Source organism: Helianthus annuus, chromosome 8 (genome assembly GCF_002127325.2).
Source record: "Helianthus annuus cultivar XRQ/B chromosome 8, HanXRQr2.0-SUNRISE, whole genome shotgun sequence".
Classification (NCBI taxonomy): Eukaryota; Viridiplantae; Streptophyta; class Magnoliopsida; order Asterales; family Asteraceae; genus Helianthus; species Helianthus annuus.
The window spans coordinates 119,437,205-119,458,935 of record NC_035440.2 but is presented as its reverse complement, the minus strand read 5'-3'; the positions used below and the strand labels follow the sequence as shown (position 1 = coordinate 119,458,935).

At 39.6% G+C, this 21,731-nt stretch overlaps 1 long non-coding RNA gene across 1 annotated transcript; it reads right to left on the bottom strand.

Annotated features, from left to right (window-relative positions):
- Window positions 1–4,128: 4,128 nt before the first annotated feature.
- Window positions 4,129–4,607, bottom strand: LOC110871525. The gene is made up of 2 exons (XR_002553809.2): window positions 4,399–4,607; window positions 4,129–4,323 (listed from the first exon to the last, which is right to left on the bottom strand). It is a non-coding gene; the product is annotated as an uncharacterized LOC110871525 (long non-coding RNA).
- Between the last annotated feature and the right edge of the window lie 17,124 nt (window positions 4,608–21,731).

Sequence of the window (21,731 nt, the reverse complement as noted above, 5' to 3'; positions counted from 1 at the left end):
GGATAGGAATTCTTCTAATCGACTCAAACAGGGCCGAAACACGATCCTACAGGCCAAATGTCTTGCCATGCTATTTATGCATAGTTGACTTTTAGAAAGTCAACTGTCCATTATATGCATTATAAACTTAAGCTCATACATTCTCAACATTAATAGATTATACTACGGACATCATACACATTTCATACTCTCATAGCAATACACATATATCTACATGATCATCTAGTTGTATGCACACAAAACATAAACAATTTCTTCCTTACTAGTAATATCATGATTTTACAATTAACAACATAGTCCAAGCTTAGTTAACACACATAGCTTCCCAACCTTACTCGTTACTAATATACGCACTTTCTACACACATAACACCAAATCACATTTGATTTCATCTAAGCATAAGTAAATCAACACATAATGTGCATCATATTACCCAAGCATTGAGTACAACTTCTAATGCATACTATTTACCAAATCATATAATTAACCAAAAATCATAGATGTATTCCATCGGAAATATATTTCTTATGTTCAATTACCACAAAATACATGACATCCTCATATTATACATTTTCATCCATTACTTGCATGCGATCTCATCTAGTAATCTCTCCTAGACATTTCATCAAACACTTGGTGTGCGTACACCATTTAATGCACAATTTATAACTAATTCATGCATAATCTTCCAAGTTCTTACTTTCAACCACCAACACAACTAAACGTCAAACTAACTTCATACCATATTTAACCTAACTTGCAAGAGTTCATCATATTCAACATAATACATCAAGAATTACACAAATATTGAACATGGATGATTCACTCACTTCATCTTCCTCACCACTACAACTGGGTTTCACCCCCAAACATCAAATTAATCAAAATCATGCATAACACATGTTCTACATGGCAATTCTAACACATATACATGATTAATTTCATTCAACTTTGTAGATTAAACATAACCCACTTCATACAAGATCACCAAATCACAAATTTCAACTTACCACATGTTCATCTTGTCTAGATGGTTAAGAATCTAAACACATGCATCCGATTTGGGGCCAATCTCCATCCTAATTTGATCAATTAGGCCATTCTTAAGTTGAAGAGGGGTTTTTCCTTCTCTCTCTCTCTCTCTCTCTCTCTCTCTCTCTAATCGAACACACATACCCACACTACACACATTTAGGTGTTTTATAAAACTTTCATTACTTTTTCCAAGTTTAGCCCCTTGTGTTTGCCATTCTTTCTTTTTGTCACAAAACTTTATTCATTACTACTTAACCTACATATCCTAACTAAGTTAAAAGACTTAGTTATTTATTTATTTTTTTTCCATTACCCAAGGAACATACTGACGAAATAAAACTTCTGGTTTTTGGGGTGTTACATGATGGATTAGTGTTCATTTCTCAAAGTATTAGATTACATCATCTAAGACGTAATAACTTGTTATGATTCTAATGGGTATTTGAACCCATGAAAACATTCTAACCCTTGGGGTTTCATAGTGTCAAACAAGTATTATGTGACTAGATGATTACTTTTCATATGTTTATTTTCATGTCCTCGAACTCCAAATCCTTAAACCATATGTAAACATCCCTTAAACTCCAAATCGAACACATTCAACTTCCTTATCTCTTACACTCGTCAACACTTGGATAATCGGAAGACTTAGAAATTTTGTGAGTATACTTGGCCCATTTTACCGTTTTCATACTTTTGGGTGTAACATGTTTTTATATACAAAACACACTTAGTATACATATTCTTATGCAAATACATAAACAAACAATCCAATACATGCTTACTATTTGTTATGCTTGATTCGTGTTTTCTGGGTGATTCTTATGTGATGAACTTGTCATTAGCTTCGTACAAGCCTCCACTTAACATGTATAGCGCTATAGGAGTAACACACTGCCCGTGAACGAGAGGTCATGTTAGGTTTATTCATTCATACTTGTGTAAACAGAGGGTTGACTTGTTAATCGCATGCCAGTTTAATATGTTAAACTTGATAACTAGGTTTGCCATGTGGATTGTTCCTTATTATTTTTATACTTATATACTACGCACCAAACTTGTATACTCGCCAATACTTTTTGTATTGAACTACACTTTTAAAACATGTTGCAGGTTTAGCGACGATGTTGGTGATGCATGGAATCTAGTAGGATGCTTAGATATACACTTTAATTTATATTCTTATTGTATTGTATTTCATCATTCATGTTGTAATTGTTTCAAATCCTTGTAATTGACTCTTTAGAAATGAAACGAAAATTTATTACGTAAATACTTGTCACAAATAGTGTTATGAAGTCTCTTGCAATCTATATCGTCTCACTCCGATGTTTCCACCATCGGTTGGGGTGTGACAGTAGTGATGATGGAAGTACAAGATTTAGGAAGAAAACTTACAAGAATCGCGAGGAATCAAGAGAAAAGAGGCTGAGAGTGTGTGGGTCGGACGGAGATGTCACATCATTAAACAGTGATGTGACAGTGGGGTATTTATAGTATGAGGGGAGAAAGGCGGTGTAGAGTCGATGGGTCGGACGACCGTTCAATCGGATGGCCATCCGATCGGATGGCCATCCGGTCAGATATCCACTCGATCGAATGGTCGTTCGATCGATTGGCTCGTGCGGGTTAGTTTTCCAATTTTTGTTTCGTGCGTTGAGTGTTGCGTTGCGTTTAAGCGAGTTGCGAGTAAGCGATGCGATAGTATTAAATAATAGTTACACAAATAACATAACTAACACATAACATAAAAGTATAACTTAATTTCGAGTCCGCGATGAGATTGCGTTGCGATAGAGTTGCGATTGCGTTTGCGAATAACATCCCAAAACATAACATCAGCACATACAAGTAAAGCACATAACAACACACGTACATAGAACAATACCAATAACTGCGATTCAAGTTGCGATGCGATAGTGATGCGTAGCGTTAAGTAGATTAGCGTTTAGTTGCGTTTATCGCATTGTTACTTCACATAATAAATAAATCGTAATCTAAAACAGCGTTAACTAAACTATCGATTATCGAGTTGGAGAGTACAAGCAATAATTAAGTAAGAAATGACAGATCTGAATGCTGACATGTCTTGACTTTGACTTTGACTTGTACTTTGACTTTAAAAGTCGGGTTGTTACACGCATAACTCATTTGTCCTTTCCACCATTCTTGCATACAACGCATTAGCATAAATATATTCATATATATATATATATATATATATATACTAGCCATTTACCCGCGCGATGCGGCGGGAGTGACGATTTACAATAGAATACTCGTTTACCGTTAGTTTATCACCTATAGGTTTGGCGGGAGTGACGAATTACAATAGGATACTCGTTTACCGTTAGTTTATCACCTATAGGTTTGTTGTTCTTCGATTTCAATATGGCGCGATAAATTGTAGCAAGTGAATTTAGAGAGAAAAATGGCTCAAGATTTTAGGGTTTCATTGTTTAGAGATGTAATCCGGGTCAAGTAGGATCTATTAGTACCTTATGTAATTTAAATTGTAATCCGGGTCAAGATTTTAGGTTCCTTTGTCCAACTATTTATACTTGTATTAAACATAACTACAAAAACAACATTAAAATGTTAAGTGTTGAAAAGGTAACGCTGTCTGATTACTTACTGCACGTTGGCAGATATTTACCAATACATATGCTCTAAAGGTCAAGTCAAGATTTGAAACCTGCCAACCGATGGGTCAATATTGTGTTTTATAACAGATGAAGTGATGGCATATCTAGTAAAGTTAACCACATAACCCAACCAACCATTTTCTTGCTACAACTAACTGATTCCGAAGATCCATTTTTAGAGTTCGAAAGCCTATTTTGACCCGTTAGTTGACCCAAACAATGAACTTGAGTGGCAATGCACACAAAGAATAACTTTACCTTTTGCTGTGCATGACACTTCGTACAAGTGTATACAAGATAATCAATTATGAATACATATTGGTAGCTAGCATCATAAATATGAAATTATCTTGTTTTTGTTGGTCCAATAGTTGTTCCCATTCAAGCATCAGAAATATGTAGGTGGTTTCTAATATATAATCAGAACATGCATACATACATACATCTGTTTTTTTTTAAAAGTAGTTCACTACAGCATGATTGCTTTTTATTATAAACTTGAATGGCTATCATTTCAAATCCAGAAAACTGATTTGGGCTCGATTCAAGCCGACCGGTGTCACTGCAGTAGTCATAGAATAGAGTAAGTACGGAAGTTCTTTGTTGCGTCAAACCACAGGTTCAACCTCTGTTCCCTATTACCCTGCATATACCAAACAAACTTGCGATTAGTTTATGCACAGCTATTCATAATCATTTTATCATGAAATAAGGATACCTGAACAAATGTCTCGCTCGACCAATAGTTTCCCTTGACGCATTATGCAAGGTTCGCTCGGTCCAACAACTCAAGCAAATGTTTTCTATGTTTTTTAGGGGGAAGATGGGTGCATCTCTCCACAGGGCATACAAGACACGGGTCATTGGCGGAAGCCCGCCAAATTTAACATATAAAGTTTTTTTATATGTTAAATATGGCGAGCTGCCGCCAATAACCTATGTTTTGTATGCCCTGGGAGAGAAGCACCCATGTTCCCCCTAAAATGCAAAGAAAACATTTGCTTGAGTTGTTGGATAGATTACACAGGCTCAGTTTTTGCATCACAGCCTCAAACACTTTCAGTTCAGATAGATTACACAGGCTCAGTTTTTGCATCACAGCCTCAAAACACTTTTAGTTCAGACAGATTAAGAACACAAGGTCAGCTTATGCATCATAGACTCAACACTTTTAGTTCAGACAGATTAAGAACACAAGCTCAGCTTTCGCATCACAGCCTCAAACACTTTCAGTTCAGACAGATTAAGAACAACAAAATCCGCATCTATGGTCAAGCCTGAACTGTTCTTCGACCTTTTAAAAGGAAGACCTTTAACACTGGGTTTCTAAGATAGCTCGTTGGAATGATGACCTGTCATAGCTTGGGTGTTACATAAACTGCCAGGTCCCTTTTAAGGATATCATTTGGCAAATCAGGCTTTAACTCTTTTTATAAGTGAGCCGTTTGCCTCGAATCGGTGGATCTCTCCACAGGGCATACAAGACACAGGTTATTGGCGGCAGTCCGCCAAATTTAACATATAAAGTTTTTTTATATGTTAAATATGGCGAGCTGCCGCCAATAACCTATGTTTTGTATGCCCCGGGAGAGAAGCACCCATGTTCCCCCTAAAATGCAAAGAAAACATTTGCTTGAGTTGTTGGATAGATTACACAGGCTCAGTTTTTGCATCACAGCCTCAAACACTTTCAGTTCAGATAGATTACACAGGCTCAGTTTTTGCATCACAGCCTCAAAACACTTTTAGTTCAGACAGATTAAGAACACAAGGTCAGCTTATGCATCATAGACTCAACACTTTTAGTTCAGACAGATTAAGAACACAAGCTCAGCTTTCGCATCACAGCCTCAAACACTTTCAGTTCAGACAGATTAAGAACACAAAATCCGGAGTACACAACAAGAGTAATTTGCCACTAAACTTAAACAACCTTTAAAGCATGATGTACACGTGTTTTAAGCACAAGAAACAAATATGTAACCTGACAGACTCAGCTTATGCATCATAGCCTCAAACACTTTCAGTTCAGACATATTAAGAACACAAGCTCCGTTAGTTCTCGCAAAGTCAACCATCATAAAAAGAAATCAAGTATTAGTAAAGATTTGATATTAGTTATAACCAGTACACTATTAACTTAAAATAAATTTAATATAAATCACATTTTGTCAAGTTGCAAATATAAAAACCTTTATTCTAAAAAAAAAGAAAAGAAAATTGATGAATGATGATAAACTTTACTTTACCTCTGCTTGAGTGAGCATGAGACCACTAAGTGAGGGAACATTCTGCATATGAAGCCCCCATCGATTCGAATGAAGCAGCGTTCAGCGTCACTAAAGCCGATTCCGAGACTCTCCAAGCAGATACACTTTCTCCGGCAGCCAGAAGATCGGAGTGAGCTTGTTCTGTAATAATAGTGATCGTGACAGTCGTTAACCAAAGGTATAACTAATTAAATTCAGATCCTAAAAAAAGGTTTCCTTGCGAGTTGCGAGTGACATACCTGAACTGTTCTTGAATCTGACATGGGATGGTGAGACCGCATCTATGGTCAAGCCTGAACTGTTCTTCGACCTTTTAAAAGGAAGACCTTTAACACTGGGTTGCTAAGATAGCTCGTTGGAATGATGACCTGACATAGCTTGGGTGTTACGTAAACCGTCCATTTGACTTCACACGGATCACCATATGCTTTCTCTCTCAATGCTCACACATCTCACAAAACAACATCACATCTCACAAAAAGGGATGCCAAAAGCAGGGAAGTACAATCAACAGGAAAAAGCAACACTTTACTTTTGTGTGAAAGACAGCTTGCTTGCTGCAGTCTCTATAATATATCAACACTCTTCCATACACTGTTTGAAAGACAGCATGCTTGAAAGACAGCATGCTTGAAAGACAGCATGCTTGCTTCAGTCTCTATAAATAATTCAGAGATATCTACACTCTACTCACACTTTACAAACTCTCAACTACACTCAACTGGAAGACTCAGACATGTAATTGAGAGATGAACACAACTACGGGTAAAGCCATGGCTGCAACACACGGTTGCAAAGTGAGAACTATGCAACCTGGATATTGCCCCGCCAAGATGCTACTCGGATCTTCTATGTACCCTCAAAATACAATCATCATCACAGTCTATTGTGTTATGTAACCCCGCTTTAAAGCATGATGTACAAGAGTAATTTTCCACTAAACTTAAACAACCTTTAAAGCATGATGTACAAGTGTTTTAAGCACAAGAAACACATATGTAACCTCACAGGCTCAGCTTATGCATCATAGCCTTAACAGTTTCAGTTCAGACATATTAAGAACAAAGCTCAGCTTATGCATCATAGAGTCGACAGGCTCAGCTTATGCATCATAGCCTCACAGGCTCAGCTTATGCATCATAGCCTCACAGGCTCAGCTTATGCATCATAGAACACTTGGGAAATGAAAAAGTATATCAAAACATCCCACAGAACAAACTAAAATCAAAAGTACATAACAATCTATCTTTTCACTATTCCATATCTAAAATTGACCTAACTATCATAATTTTCATTGAACTACAACTCTTATCATCCCCAAAAATGACCTAAATATCATAATTATCACAAAACCATGACACTTATCAGTCCCAAAAATGAAGGAAAAGATCAAAATATAACAGAACAAAGTAAAATCAAAACTACAAAAACAATTTATCCTTTCACTATGTCATATCTGAAATTAACCTAACTATCATCACCAAAAATACAAATTCAAATATCACAAAACTTTCAACCTAATTTGAAATAACCGCATCTACTAACAAATCCACATCAAGATTAAAGATAAATCAACATTTAGAACCTAACCTGAGTCGATTCATCACAAAACACATGCGAAAATCCTTCGTAAACCTCAGATTTCGTCCTTCGAACATCCGTCAAGCTCTTCCTATCACTTTAATAAACATATATCAAAGACAAGATGGTAATTGAACAAGGTGTTGAAAAAACACTTAATGCACAATGTACAACTGTTAAGGCACAAGAAAACACAAAACCATTTACCCTTTACACGGATCTACATCTGCCGTCCATTTTTTTAACTTTATCACACGGATCTAGATCTGGACCGTCCATTTCACTTCACACGGATCACCAATTGCTTTCTCTCTCAATGCTCACACATCTCACAAAACAACATCAGATCTTCTCTATTGATCATCATCACAGTGAGGAAGAGCTTGACGGATATTCAATTACCATCTTGTCCTGGATCATCATCACAGTCTATTATGCATCATAGCCTCACAGGCTCAGCTTATGCATCATAGCCTCACAGGCTCAGCTTATGCATCATAGAACACTTGGGAAACATCCAAGTGATATATCGTATAGTACTTTATAGAGACTGCAGCAAGCAAGCTGTCTTTCAGACATGTACTTTTAGATCTGTGAATCTGTGATAATACTTTTACAACTGGAAGACTCAGACATGTAATTGAGAGATGAACACAACTACGGGTAAAGCCATGGCTGCAACACACGGTTGCAAAGTGAGAACTCTGCAACCTGGATATTGCCCCGCCAAGATGCTACTCGGATCTTCTATGTACCCTCAAAATACAATCATCATCACAGTCTATTGTGTTATGTAACCCCGCTTTAAAGCATGATGTACAAGAGTAATTTTCCACTAAACTTAAACAACCTTTAAAGCATGATGTACAAGTGTTTTAAGCACAAGAAACACATATGTAACCTCACAGGCTCAGCTTATGCATCATAGCCTTAACAGTTTCAGTTCAGACATATTAAGAACACAAGCTCAGCTTATGCATCATAGAGTCGACAGGCTCAGCTTATGCATCATAGCCTCACAGGCTCAGCTTATGCATCATAGCCTCACAGGCTCAGCTTATGCATCATAGAACACTTGGGAAACATCCAAGCCATCTAGGTCGTATAACTTAGGACCTTAGTCCGACAACCATCAAACTCTGCCATCTGTCCGGCCCTTAGAAACACCTTTGTCTTACTAATCTGCATGTGACATATAAACAAACAAGTAAACATAAAAAAAATTAAAAAGGTAAATCCTAACTAAAACATCGGATGTAGGAAATAACCGCATCTACTAACAAATCCACATCAAGATTAAAGATAAATCAACATTTAGAACCTAACCTGAGTCGATTCATCACAAAACACATGCGAAAATCCTTCGTAAACCTCAGATTTTCACAAAACCATGACACTTATCAGTCCCAAAAATGAAGGAAAAGATCAAAATATAACAGAATAAAGTAAAATCAAAACTACAAAAACAATTTATCCTTTCACTATGTCATATCTGAAATTAACCTAACTATCATCACCAAAAATACAAATTCAAATATCACAAAACTTTCAACCTAATTTGAAATAACCGCATCTACTAACAAATCCACATCAAGATTAAAGATAAATCAACATTTAGAACCTAACCTGAGTCGATTCATCACAAAACACATGCGAAAATCCTTCGTAAACCTCAGATTTTCACAAAACTATGACACTTATCAGTCCCAAAAATGAAGGAAAAGATCAAAATATAACAGAATAAAGTAAAATCAAAACTACAAAAACAATTTATCCTTTCACTATGTCATATCTGAAATTAACCTAACTATCATCACCAAAAATACAAATTCAAATATCACAAAACTTTCAACCTAATTTGAAATAACCGCATCTACTAACAAATCCACATCAAGATTAAAGATAAATCAACATTTAGAACCTAACCTGAGTCGATTCATCACAAAACACATGCGAAAATCCTTCGTAAACCTCAGATTTCGTCCTTCGAACATCCGTCAACCGCTTCACCAGAAAAGTAAGAATCACAAAAGAACATGGTAAGATATATAGCACTCATTGCAACTTATCAGAACATCAAACGGATCCCTTGTTCAAATCTGTGGATCCCTTGCCAGATAAAGCTTGTGATAGATCTCATGAAACCCTAGATCTGCTCATCAAACGGATCTGGTGATAGATTCAAACGGATCTGGTGATAGATCTCATGAAACCCTAGATCGCCGAGAAGAGAGAGAGAAGAGAGAGAGAAGATCTGATGTTGTTTTGTGAGATGTGTGAGCATTGAGAGAGAAAGCATATGGTGATCCGTGTGAAGTCAAATGGACGGTCCCGATGTTGATCCGTGTGAGAAAGTTAAACATTTGGACGGAAGATGTATAACCTTGTAAATGGTAAAAGGGTTTGTGTTTTCTTGTGCCTTAACAGTTGTACATTGTGCATTAAGTGTTTTTTCAACACCTTGTTCAATTACCATCTTGTCCTTCACATATGTTTATTAAAGTAGTATATATATATATATATATATATAAGTTTAAAGCGTAACTTGAATCATATCCGCGTTAAAGATTATTTACTTGTTTGGTGTGTACTTACTTACATATTTTGAACCTTTCATTCTTATTATTTATTCTTACTTGTTAATTCATACTTACTTACGAATTCAAACTATTCATTCTCTTCTATGTCTTGAATCCGTCTCATGGATTATAACATATCATTCGTATCCTTCATTCCTTCCATGTTTCGAATCCGTCTCGCGGATTCTAGCATATCATTCATATCCTTCATTCCTTCTATCTTTCGAATCCGTCTCGCAGATTCAAACATATCATTCATACTTCTCATTTTGCATTTGGTACTTTCAATTTCTTGAGAGTCTTACATTCCCTTCACCCTCACGTACACCTACTACCTAATTCTAACGGACATACCTGTAATAATTATCACGGTCTCACGAACGTATATGTTTCTTGTGTACTAGCCAGGTACACAATCCACATACTAGTTTCGTGTCTTCGTGTAATCGCCACCTTATGTTCGAAGAATTAGGTTTCAGCACGTGTAACATTTTCAAAACTTCATTACTATTCCATTATTATCTTTCATTTAAAATTTTCATTCACTTGATAGGTTTTACCATTACATGCACCCACATATTAAATTTACGTACCTGGGGTCAATTTGTCTTATTACATGCCTTGGTGTCGGTCCTAGACCGCATTCGCGGACCATCCTTTCCAAACAATTATGCTCACCTTACACAAAACATACTGTTAGTTTTCTTCAAACACATACTTTAATACATACTTACATTCACTTCTACCTTTAGATCTTGATCGAGTCTTGGATTGTACGGGCTCCTTGTCACAAGAGCACACAGGTTTCCTTCTACTTAATTTCTCTCAAACCAGGGCTCTGATACCAACTTGAAACACCCTAACACGTAATAACTTAAAAATGACGCAACGGAAAAAGGGCCTAAAAATTTCTTTCTTTATTAGACACATTACTTACATAAAGGCTCAGTTACGAAATGTCAAGCATTAACTAAAAATGTATACAACATTCACTACCAATTAACACTTTAAGGCGTTACATAAATAAAGCTAAGTGACCGTTCTTTCCATACAATCCTTGCTCTCGACTCGATCCATGTCCGCTTCTCCTCGTTCGTGGTAGAAGAAATCCGTGTAATACCTGTGGACATCACATACAACTTAACCAATAGTCATTAACAACATTATACGACATGATTCTCATATAGTCTAATATTCAATAACATTTAACAATAGAAACTTGATTCATTCAACTATCCTTTCGTATTTTCTTGTTTCGAGTTCGACTTTGATACCTCATGAACCCGATGTTCTTATACCTGCATTACATTTCAATCTCAAAGCACACCATTAGCAATCGTTAATGCCCAAACATAAGGAAACCATTCCTTCATACATTTATTACATCTTGCATTCACAAACGTATACATTCCTAATTCCTACGTGCATTCATAATAACCCACCTTCATACATACATGCGTTACTACATACGACCATACAATCTTATTTAACTATATGAGTGCATACACGGTTACGGGCTCTTGCTTACTACTTTTACACACATACTCTTATGTTATCATGTCAAAACTGTAACTTTACTTAATATGGGCATTATACATATCGACATACACACTTACTTGTTTCTAGATACGTTTACTTATAAATTTCCTTCACTTACACAAGAGTAATTCCATACTCATCGAACCAGATCAACATGTGATACAAACATATAGACAACTACCCTAAGATATACTTGGTATACGACACACTCAACTTGACATAACACACATTCAGTGCCCATTTACCCAGGTCGGCCCATCTGCCATGAACGTCTTCAGCCCAACCACGCGTTCTGCCGCCCAAAAACACATTAATCTACAAGTACATGTGTGTGTGGGTAGCCCATCAGGCCCAACTATGCATACTGTTACTCTAAGCTTTGTGTGACCCATATATACAAGCCCACCCAAAATCACGGCCCACACTCATAATGTGTGGCACCAAATCTAATTTAATGTAACAAAGAAAAACGTTTGCTAGAGTAACTCCATATTCAGCATGCATAGTCCGTTTGGCCTGTATGGCCCAGTCAACATATATATATATATATACGGTTTACATGCACCCTAATTCAAACAACCTAATGGACATCATCATTACTATTATCAAAATAATCAAACATGGCCACTTATCATTGTCTTATTGGACCAATTGTTTGTAGTGGGCTGCACATTTAATATCACTGGACCGATTTGTTTGGGTGGGTTTGACTAATGTGCTGGCCGCTAACCTTATAGGTTGAATAATGGGTCCAACCAAATCACATAATGGCGACAATCATATATATATGTACACAATTCTCATGTATTTAATCATAAGTTTAATATGCAAAACACAGTGGCCGATATTATATATATGTTATCACATGCAATGTATATTTAAGGAGGTTATCACATGCAATTTATCAACACAGGTGGCGGCAATTATGAATGATGAGTTGACAACATAGAACGTCACAACCACATGCAAACAGGACAGTTGAATCATTATGGCAAATTTCATGAACCTTGGTTTTAATTGGACCAACCACTGCATCTAATAATATAACATAGAACCCAATTCATGATTCTCTACATTTGATTGGGCCGTGGTGTTTGACCAACTATATGGCCGATCACATGCTATGATTGGACCAAAACAAGCATTCATATGGCATGGAGCAGACAAGCCTATTAAATCACATGCAATACTAGAGTGTTATGATATCAATAAAGACTGAGAAACTAACAAGCAATACCCATGCCATCATCGTGAACAATAAGCAAATAATGAATAGTAATTTATCATACTAACCGAAGTCAAGAAGGCACGATTGAAAAAGGCTTTGAATGAAGGGGGGGTTTACTGTCGATCGCAAGATTGGGAGAGAGGAGGGGTGTAGGGTTTGATTTTAAGTATGAGATTCTGTTTGTTACAAGTTACGTATTTCTATATAATACAACTTGAGGCGGTTCCTTAAATTGAGGGAAGTGGGCTCAGGCCCAAACATGACTTCGACTAATAATTCTAGAATAACTAGTGTTTGTTACATGATACGTATAGCCAACAGTGGATCACTTGGGCTTTGCCCGGCCCGAACATTGCTTCGATGTGCGATTGTGTTTGGTTTGGGCTTCGGCTCGTGTAACTTGGCCCGGGATAACTAGTGTGTGTGTGCGTGGACCGAAGGGGAGTGTAACAAGTGCGGCTGAAATAATCTAAGTCCCAAACATACGAACAGTGATTCCCTATTACATTAAGGTTTAAAAAAAATAACAATAGCGAGCATTCACCATAACATGTGATAAAAACGTAATGTAACAGAAGTAATACCCGATTAAGAGTTACAAGATTAGACGACACTAACCTTGAAAGTTCGGGTTGTCACATCATCCCCAACTTGAAAGAAATTTCGTCCCGAAATTTAGCACGTAGTTACTGAGGAAGCTAGTTAGGTTGCGTGATTTCCTGGTTTTTCCTGGGGTGTCACATCCTCCCCCGTTGATTTGGAATTTCGTCCCGAAATTCCGTAGTAGGTTCAGCCTCAGAAGTAGTAGCTTCAGTCTCAGTAGTAGTTGCATTGTTCCCGAACAACTGGGGATACTTGAGTTTCATTTGGTCTTCTCGTTCCCAGGTGAACTCTGGGCCACGACGGGAGTTCCAACGAACTCGAACAAGAGGTATTCTGGTGTGCTTGAGAACTTTCACATCTCGGTCAGTAATCTCTACTGGTTCCTCGATGAATCGCAACTGGTCGTCTATAGTGAGCTCCTTAAAAGGAACTATGAGGGTCTCATCTGACAGACACTTCTTCAGATTTGACACGTGAAAAACGTTGTGAACTCCACTGAGTTCTGCTGGTAGGTTCAGTTTGTAGGCCACTTTGCCTATTTTCTTAATGATTTCGAACGGTCCGACATATCGCGGATTGAGCTTGCCTCGTTTACCAAAACGAACTACACCGTTCCACGGTGAGACTTTGAGTAGCACTCGATCCCCAACCTGGAACTCGAGTGGTTTCCTGCGCTTATCAGCGTAGCTTTTCTGACGATCACGAGCTGCCGCCATTCGTTGTCGTATCTGTGCAATCCGTTCCGTTGTGTCTACTACAAGTTCTGGACCTGTGATTTGACTATCACCCACCTCTGCCCAACAAAGAGGTGATCGGCATTTACGCCCGTACAATGCCTCAAATGGAGCTGCCTGAATACTGGTGTGGTAACTGTTATTATACGAAAACTCCACCAATGGGAGATGCTTTTCCCAGCCGTTGCCAAAATCAATCACACATGCCCTAAGCATGTCTTCAAGGGTTTGAATAGTGCGCTCAGACTGCCCATCCGTCTGTGGATGATAAGCGGTGCTCATGTATAAACGTGAGCCAAAGGACTTGTGCATTGCTTGCCACAATTCAGAAGTAAAACGCGCATCACGATCGAAAATAATAGAGGTTGGCACCCCGTGCCTCGTAACCACTTCCTTTAAGTATACATCTGCCAAAGTAGAGAACTTGTCTGTTTCTTTGATAGGCAAAAAGTGTGCAGACTTAGTTAATCGGTCCACTATCACCCAAATAGTGTCATTTCCACGTTGAGATCTAGGCAGGCCAGTAACAAAATCCATGGAAATTTGTTCCCATTTCCATTGTGGTAATCTCTGGTTGTTGGAGAAGGGCCCGATGGTTTCTGATATTCGGATTTGACTCTCGCACAAGTCAAACATTTGCCAACGTAAGTTGCTATGTGGGCTTTCATACTAGGCCACCAATACGTAGTCCTGAGATCATGGTACATCTTATCCGAACCAGGATATACTGAGTAGCGAGACTTATGTGCTTCATCCATCACCAGCTCGCGTAAGTTTCCATAATGTGGAACCCAAATGCGCCCTGTAACATAGTATGCGCCGTCTTCATTCTGTTCTAACCGTTTCCTTGAGCCACATAGGGCTACAGCCCTGATGTTTTCTGGTTTCAACGCTTCAACCTGAGCATCTCGTATCTGGGAAGGAAGACTAGACTGAATGGTGAGTTGTAACGCTCACACACGCCTAGGTGTAGTATCCTTTCGACTGAGGGCGTCGGCCACAACATTAGCTTTGCCCGGATGGTACTTGATCGCGCATTCGTAATCATTCAGTAACTCGATCCATCGACGTTGACGCATGTTTAATTCCTTCTGTTGGAAGATATGCTCGAGACTCCTGTGATCGGTGTAAATGGTGCACTTGGTACCGTACAGGTAATGTCTCCATATCTTAAGCGTGAAAACAACAGCTCCCAGCTCCAGATCGTGTGTAGTGTAATTCCTTTCGTGAACTTTAAGTTGGCACGAGGCGTAAGCAATGACTTTATCCCGCTGCATCAATACACAACCAAGACCCTGAATTGACGCGTCACAATAAACCACAAAATCGTCTGTGCCCTCTAGCAATGAGAGAATAGGTGCGCTGCATAATCTTTCCTTTAAATACTAAAACGCTGACTCCTGGGCGTCGCCCCAATGGTAGGTGACGCCTTTCTGAGTTAGAGAAGTAAGAGGATGCGCAATCTTGGAGAAATCCTTGATGAACCTTCTGTAATAGCCTGCCAAACCCAAGAATTGGCGGATTTCTGTTGGTGTACGAGGTGCAGGCCAGTTCTTGATTGAGTCTACCTTGGATGGATCAACATGAATCCCATCCTTGTTTACCATATGGCCTAGAAAGTGAACTTCACGAAGCCAAAAGTCGCATTTCGAAAACTTAGCGTACAACCGTTCTGTTCGAAGGAGTTCTAAGATAAGCCGTAGATGGTGCTCGTGTTCCTCCTGACTCTTAGAATAAATCAGGATGTCTTCGAAGAATACAATAACAAACTTATCCAGGTAAGGTTTGCACACTCGGTTCATGAGATCCATGAAGACCGCAGGTGCGTTTGTTAATCCAAAAGGCATGACCAGAAACTCGTAATGCCCGTAACAAGTTCTGAATGCTGTCTTGGAGATATCCTCGTCTCGAGCTCTCAACTGATGGTAGCCCGATCTCAGATCAATCTTTGAGTAGAAGCTCGACCCTTGCAACTGGTCGAACAGATCATCAATACGTGGAAGTGGATAGCGATTCTTTACCGTCACCTTGTTGAGTTCGCGGTAGTCAATACACATTCTGAAGTACCGTCTTTCTTCTTCACAAATAATACTGGAGCTCCCCAGGGCGAAGAGCTAGGACGAATAAACCCTTATCCAAGAGCTCTTGTAGTTGCGCAGATAGTTCTTCCAGTTCTGATGGGGCTAAGCGATACGGTGCACGAGCTATTGGCGCTGCTCCAGGAGCTAGCTCGATTTGAAATTCAACCTGACGGTGGGGTGGTAGCCCGGGTAATTCTTCAGGAAACACTTGAGGAAAGTCGCGTACTACTGGAATATCTTCTATTATCTTCTCTTTTGCTGATGCGTCAGTAACGAGGGCTAGTATAGCAGTGTGGCCCTTACGCAAACACTTCTGGGCCTTAAGAAAAGAAATGATGCCCACAACAGCACCACTCTTGTCGCCTTGAATCACTAAAGGTTCTCCATTTGGACGAGGAATGCGGACGATCTTCTCCTTGCACAGGATCTCTGCTCGATGTTGCGATAACCAATCCATGCCAATAACAATGTCGAAACTACCCAGAACGATAGGAATGAGATTGATAGAGAAGGTCTGACCAGCTAAGATGAGATTACAACCCTTAACTAAGTGTGTGGCCTCTAAACTCTTACCATTTGCTAGCTCTACCATGTGCTTGGTGTTCAAAAGTGTTGGGACACGCTTTAACATGTGACTAACTTTTAGGGACACATAACTGGTATCAGCACCCGAATCAAATAAAACATTAACATAAAAGTCATCCAGTAGAAACTTACCCATCACGACGTTGGGATCGTTCCTAGCATCACCCTGACCAATCACGAACGCACGGCCCCGGGCACTATTGCTTCCATTGTTTCCCCCGTTGTTACCCCCATTGTTGTTTCCGTTTCCCTGATTGTTGTTGTTATTCTGGTTCTAGTTCAACTGAGGACAATTTCTCTTGAAGTGACCTTCAGCACCACACTGAAAGCATCCCCTGTTACCCTGCTGCTGTTGCGGCTGATTATGTGGAGCCTGCTGTTGTTGTTGACGATTCTGATTCACAGGTCGTGCGCCCCTGCAATCTTTTGCTTCATGACCAAACTTGTTACACCTCAGACAACGACCCTTGTTTCACTGCCCACTGTGATGCCTGTTGCATCGGTTGCACTTGGGGTGGTTTCCCCTGTATCCACCCTGCCCCTGACTACCAGAAGATTGCTGACCAGGACTCTGGTAGTCATTAGTCTTTCGCTGCTGTGACTGAGACTGAGCCGATGTTGAACCCTTGCTTGAAACTCCATCCCATTTGCGCTTGTTGTCGCTGGGGGCATCAGAAGTAGTAGTAACTGTAGTAGTAGTAGTACCAATACGCTTGGGCAGTTTGTTCTGTTCCACTGCCTGATCAGTGAGATGATGAGCAAGTCGAGTGACTTGCTGGATAGTGGCGAGGTTTGCTGCTGTCACGTGACTCTGGATCTCTGGCACTAAACCTTTGAGGTACAACTCGATTCGCTTGATAGGAGGATCCACCATAGTAGGACACAAAATTGCCAGCTCATTAGACATTTTCATGTACGCCTTGACTTCTGACCCCGTCATCTTTAAGTTGAAAAACTCCACCTCTAGCTTGTGGATGTCGTGGCGACTACAATACTCTTCCTTGATCAATTCCTTGAAATCATTCCATGGGGTGGCGTTAGCAGCAACAATTCCCAACATTTGAACCTGAGCGTTCCACCACGTGAGCGCTATTCCTTCAAGAGTACCAGTAGAATATTTCACCCTACGTGCCTCAGGGCATTCACACATCTCGAAGACAGACTTGAGCTTTTCGAACCAGTGGAGGAGGCCTACCGCTCCTTCAGTGCCACTGAATGTAGTGGGTCGACAGTCCATGAAAGTTTTGAAGGTACATGCAGGAGGGTGAGCATGTTGACCTGTCGTGTGTAGGAAGAGACAAAGTTAGACACAAGTGTTGGTTTACATGAGTAGGACCTAAAGATCCTAGAGTAAGTTGCAAATGGCAGGTTATACCTCCTGCCTGAGCGGCTGCGAGTGTTGCAGTAACTTGTTCATTGATCAGAGCCGTTAGCCGGGCTTGAGTTAGGTTAACGCGTCAACCCATGATCTTCATACCAAAGGAAACATGAGTGAGAGGTGTTCGTGAAAGTGCGATGACAGAAGAGAGTAAGCACACATGTGTTTTCAAACAACAATTATTACGTTCAGCTAAGCATACCATGAGCAAAATTCTATGTAACTAGCAAGTAGGCAATAAAACATAAACCATACCACCTATAGTGTTGAGTCTTGCACGTGGAGCGAAGCGTCGTTGTGGATCGTTGAGCACTGTACAGGTTATAGTCTGGTTTTATCAAAAAGCTTTTCCCCTTTTAAAACCATGTTCACTATAACCAATGGCTCTGATACCAATCTGTCACACCCCCAAAATCCACTCGCGGAGTATCACCGCTTGGAGGCGTGACTGACCAGGATCAAGCCACCAATCATATTGAACGATATAATTAAGTAAATGAAAGTCCAAATCAAACAATATAATTGGTGTCCAAAACAATTCAACCAAACTTAAGTTATCAGCGGAAGCATTAAGTTCAAAACCAAAATAAAGTATAAAAGTTCATAAGTTTAACATGGAACTCAACAGTCCATGTCCCACAACGACTCCTTCTCCCCTGCAAGCTCCAGCTAAACATCTAACGACCTGCAAGGCATGTAAGAACGAGTCAACAACAAAGTTGAGCGAGTTCACAGTTGGTTGTTCAGTTTTACCAGTTCGTTTTGAAATCATATGTTATTTCGTAAACCACGAGTTAATCAGTTCTTTTGTTTCCCAAACCGTAACCATAAGTAGTGGGGGGCTTCCCCTGTGAACCACTATACCATACCATATCGACTACTAACGAAAATATAAGTTGTGCCCTACATCAGTGTCTATCATCACTGACAGTTTGCCATAGTCCATTAGTACACGCCCGTTCGAACGACACGGTGTGAGGTTTGTTAAACCTAATAGCGCTATTAACTAATGACCCGCTCGCCATCGGCCTCGGCGATTAAGTCGATATAAAGAGGAGGGACTTCATGATAGAGTTTTGTCTAGTAAGTTAAGGTTGTTGTCCTACCCAAGGAGGACGAACGTACGTAGTTCTACCCAAGGAGAATACGCAGGAAATATAGTGGCATCCTACCCAAGGAGGATGGCCGTACATATCCTACCCAAGGAGGATATGTAGATTACCATTTTAGTTCTTATTAACCCATTCCCAACCCTTGGGAATCCCATGCCTTGTAGAAAGTGTGAACTCACCTTTGATTTGCTCGGTAAGATTAGTTACACTACTCGTTCCAAGCTGATCAATCAAATCCTAATTTGGTTATCATAAAGCAGTCAGTTTGACAGGAATAACTTATTTACACATCGATACACATATGTCAGCATTTACTATCATGTTTACATCTTTCTAGTTATACACATAATAGCATCGAACCAGATTAACATGTGTTACAAACATATAGACAACTACCCTAAGATATACTTGGTATACGGCACACTCAACTTGACATAACACACATTCAGTGCCCATTTACCCAGGTCGGCCCATCTGCCAAGAACGTCTTCAGCCCAACCACGCGTTCTGCCACCCAAAAACACATTAATCTACAAGTACATGTGTGTGTGGGTAGCCCATCAGGCCCAACTATGCATACTGTTACTCTAAGTTTTGTGTGACCCATATATACAAGCCCACTCAAAATCACGGCCCACACTCATAATGTGCGGCCCCAAATCTAATTTAATGTAACAAAGAAAAACGTTTGCTAGAGCAACTCCATATTCAGCATGCATAGTCTGTTTGGCCTGTATGGCCCAGTCAACATATATATATATATATATAGGGAGGGGCTCATGCGAGAACCACCCATATTGTGAGAACCTTGAGAACCAATGTAAACACAACCTAAAATAGCTAAAAAAACCTAAACCCCCTTCCCCCAAAACCTAAACCCCCCTCCCCCCCCCCCCCCCAAAAAAAAACCTAAACCCCCTCCCCCCATATTGTCGCCATTATATACGGTTTACATGCACCGTAATTCAACACAACCTAATGGACATCATCATTACTATTATCAAAATAATCAAACATGGCCACTTATCATTGTCTTATTGGACCAATTGTTTGTAGTGGGCTGCACATTTAATATCACTGGACCGATTTGTTTGGGTGGGTTTGACTAATGTGCTGGCCGCTAACCTTATAGGTTGAATAATGGGTCCAACCAAATCACATAATGGCGACAATCATATATATATATATGTACACAATTCTCATGTATTTAATCATAAGTTCAATATGCAAAACACAGTGGCCGATATTATATATATGTTATCACATGCAATGTATATTCAAGGAGGTTATCACATGCAATTTATCAACACAGGTGGCGGCAATTATAAATGATGAGTTGACAACATAGAACTTCACAACCACATGCAAACATGACAGTTGAATCATTATGGCAAATTTCATGAACCTTGGTTTTAATTGGACCAACCACTGCATCTAATAATATAACATAGAACCCAATTCGTGATTCTCTACATTTGATTGGGCCGTGGTGTTTGACCAACTATATGGCCGATCACATGCTATGATAGGACCAAAACAAGCATTCATATGGCATGGAGCAGACAAGCCTATTAAATCACATGCAATACTAGAGTGTTATGATATCAATAAAGACTAAGAAACTAACAAGCAATACCCATGCCATCATCGTGAACAATAAGCAAATAATGAATAGTAATTTATCATACTAACCGAAGTCAAGAAGGCACGATTGAAAAAGGCTTCGAATGAAGGGGGGTTTACTGCCGATCGCAAGATTGGGAGAGAGGAGGGGTGTAGGGTTTGATTTTAAGTATGAGATTCTGTTTGTTACAAGTTACGTATTTCTATATAATACAACTTGAGGCGGTTCCTTAAATTGAGGGAAGTGGGCTCAGGCCCAAACATGACTTCGATTAATAATTCTAGAATAACTAGTGTTTGTTACATGATACGTATAGCCAACAGTGGATCACTTGGGCTTTGCCCGGCCCGAACATTGCTTCGATGTGCGATTGTGTTTGGTTTGGGCTTCGGCTCGTGTAACTTGGCCTGGGATAACTAGTGTGTGTGTGCGTGGACCGAAGGGGAGTGTAACAAGTGTGGCCGAAATAATCTAAGGCCCAAACATACGAACAGTGATTCCCGGTTACATTAAGGTTTAAAAAAATAACAATAGCGAGCATTCACCGTAACATGTGATAAAAACGTCGTGTAACAGAAGTAATACCCGATTAAGAGTTACGAGATTAGACGACACTAACCTTGAAAGTTCGGGTTGTCACAGAAACTAACTAGAAAAACAAGTTTTGACAGCTTACTGGCTCTCGCGGGCGCGACAGATACAACCCCGGGCGGTCGCGGGGCGCGATAGTGGTCGCG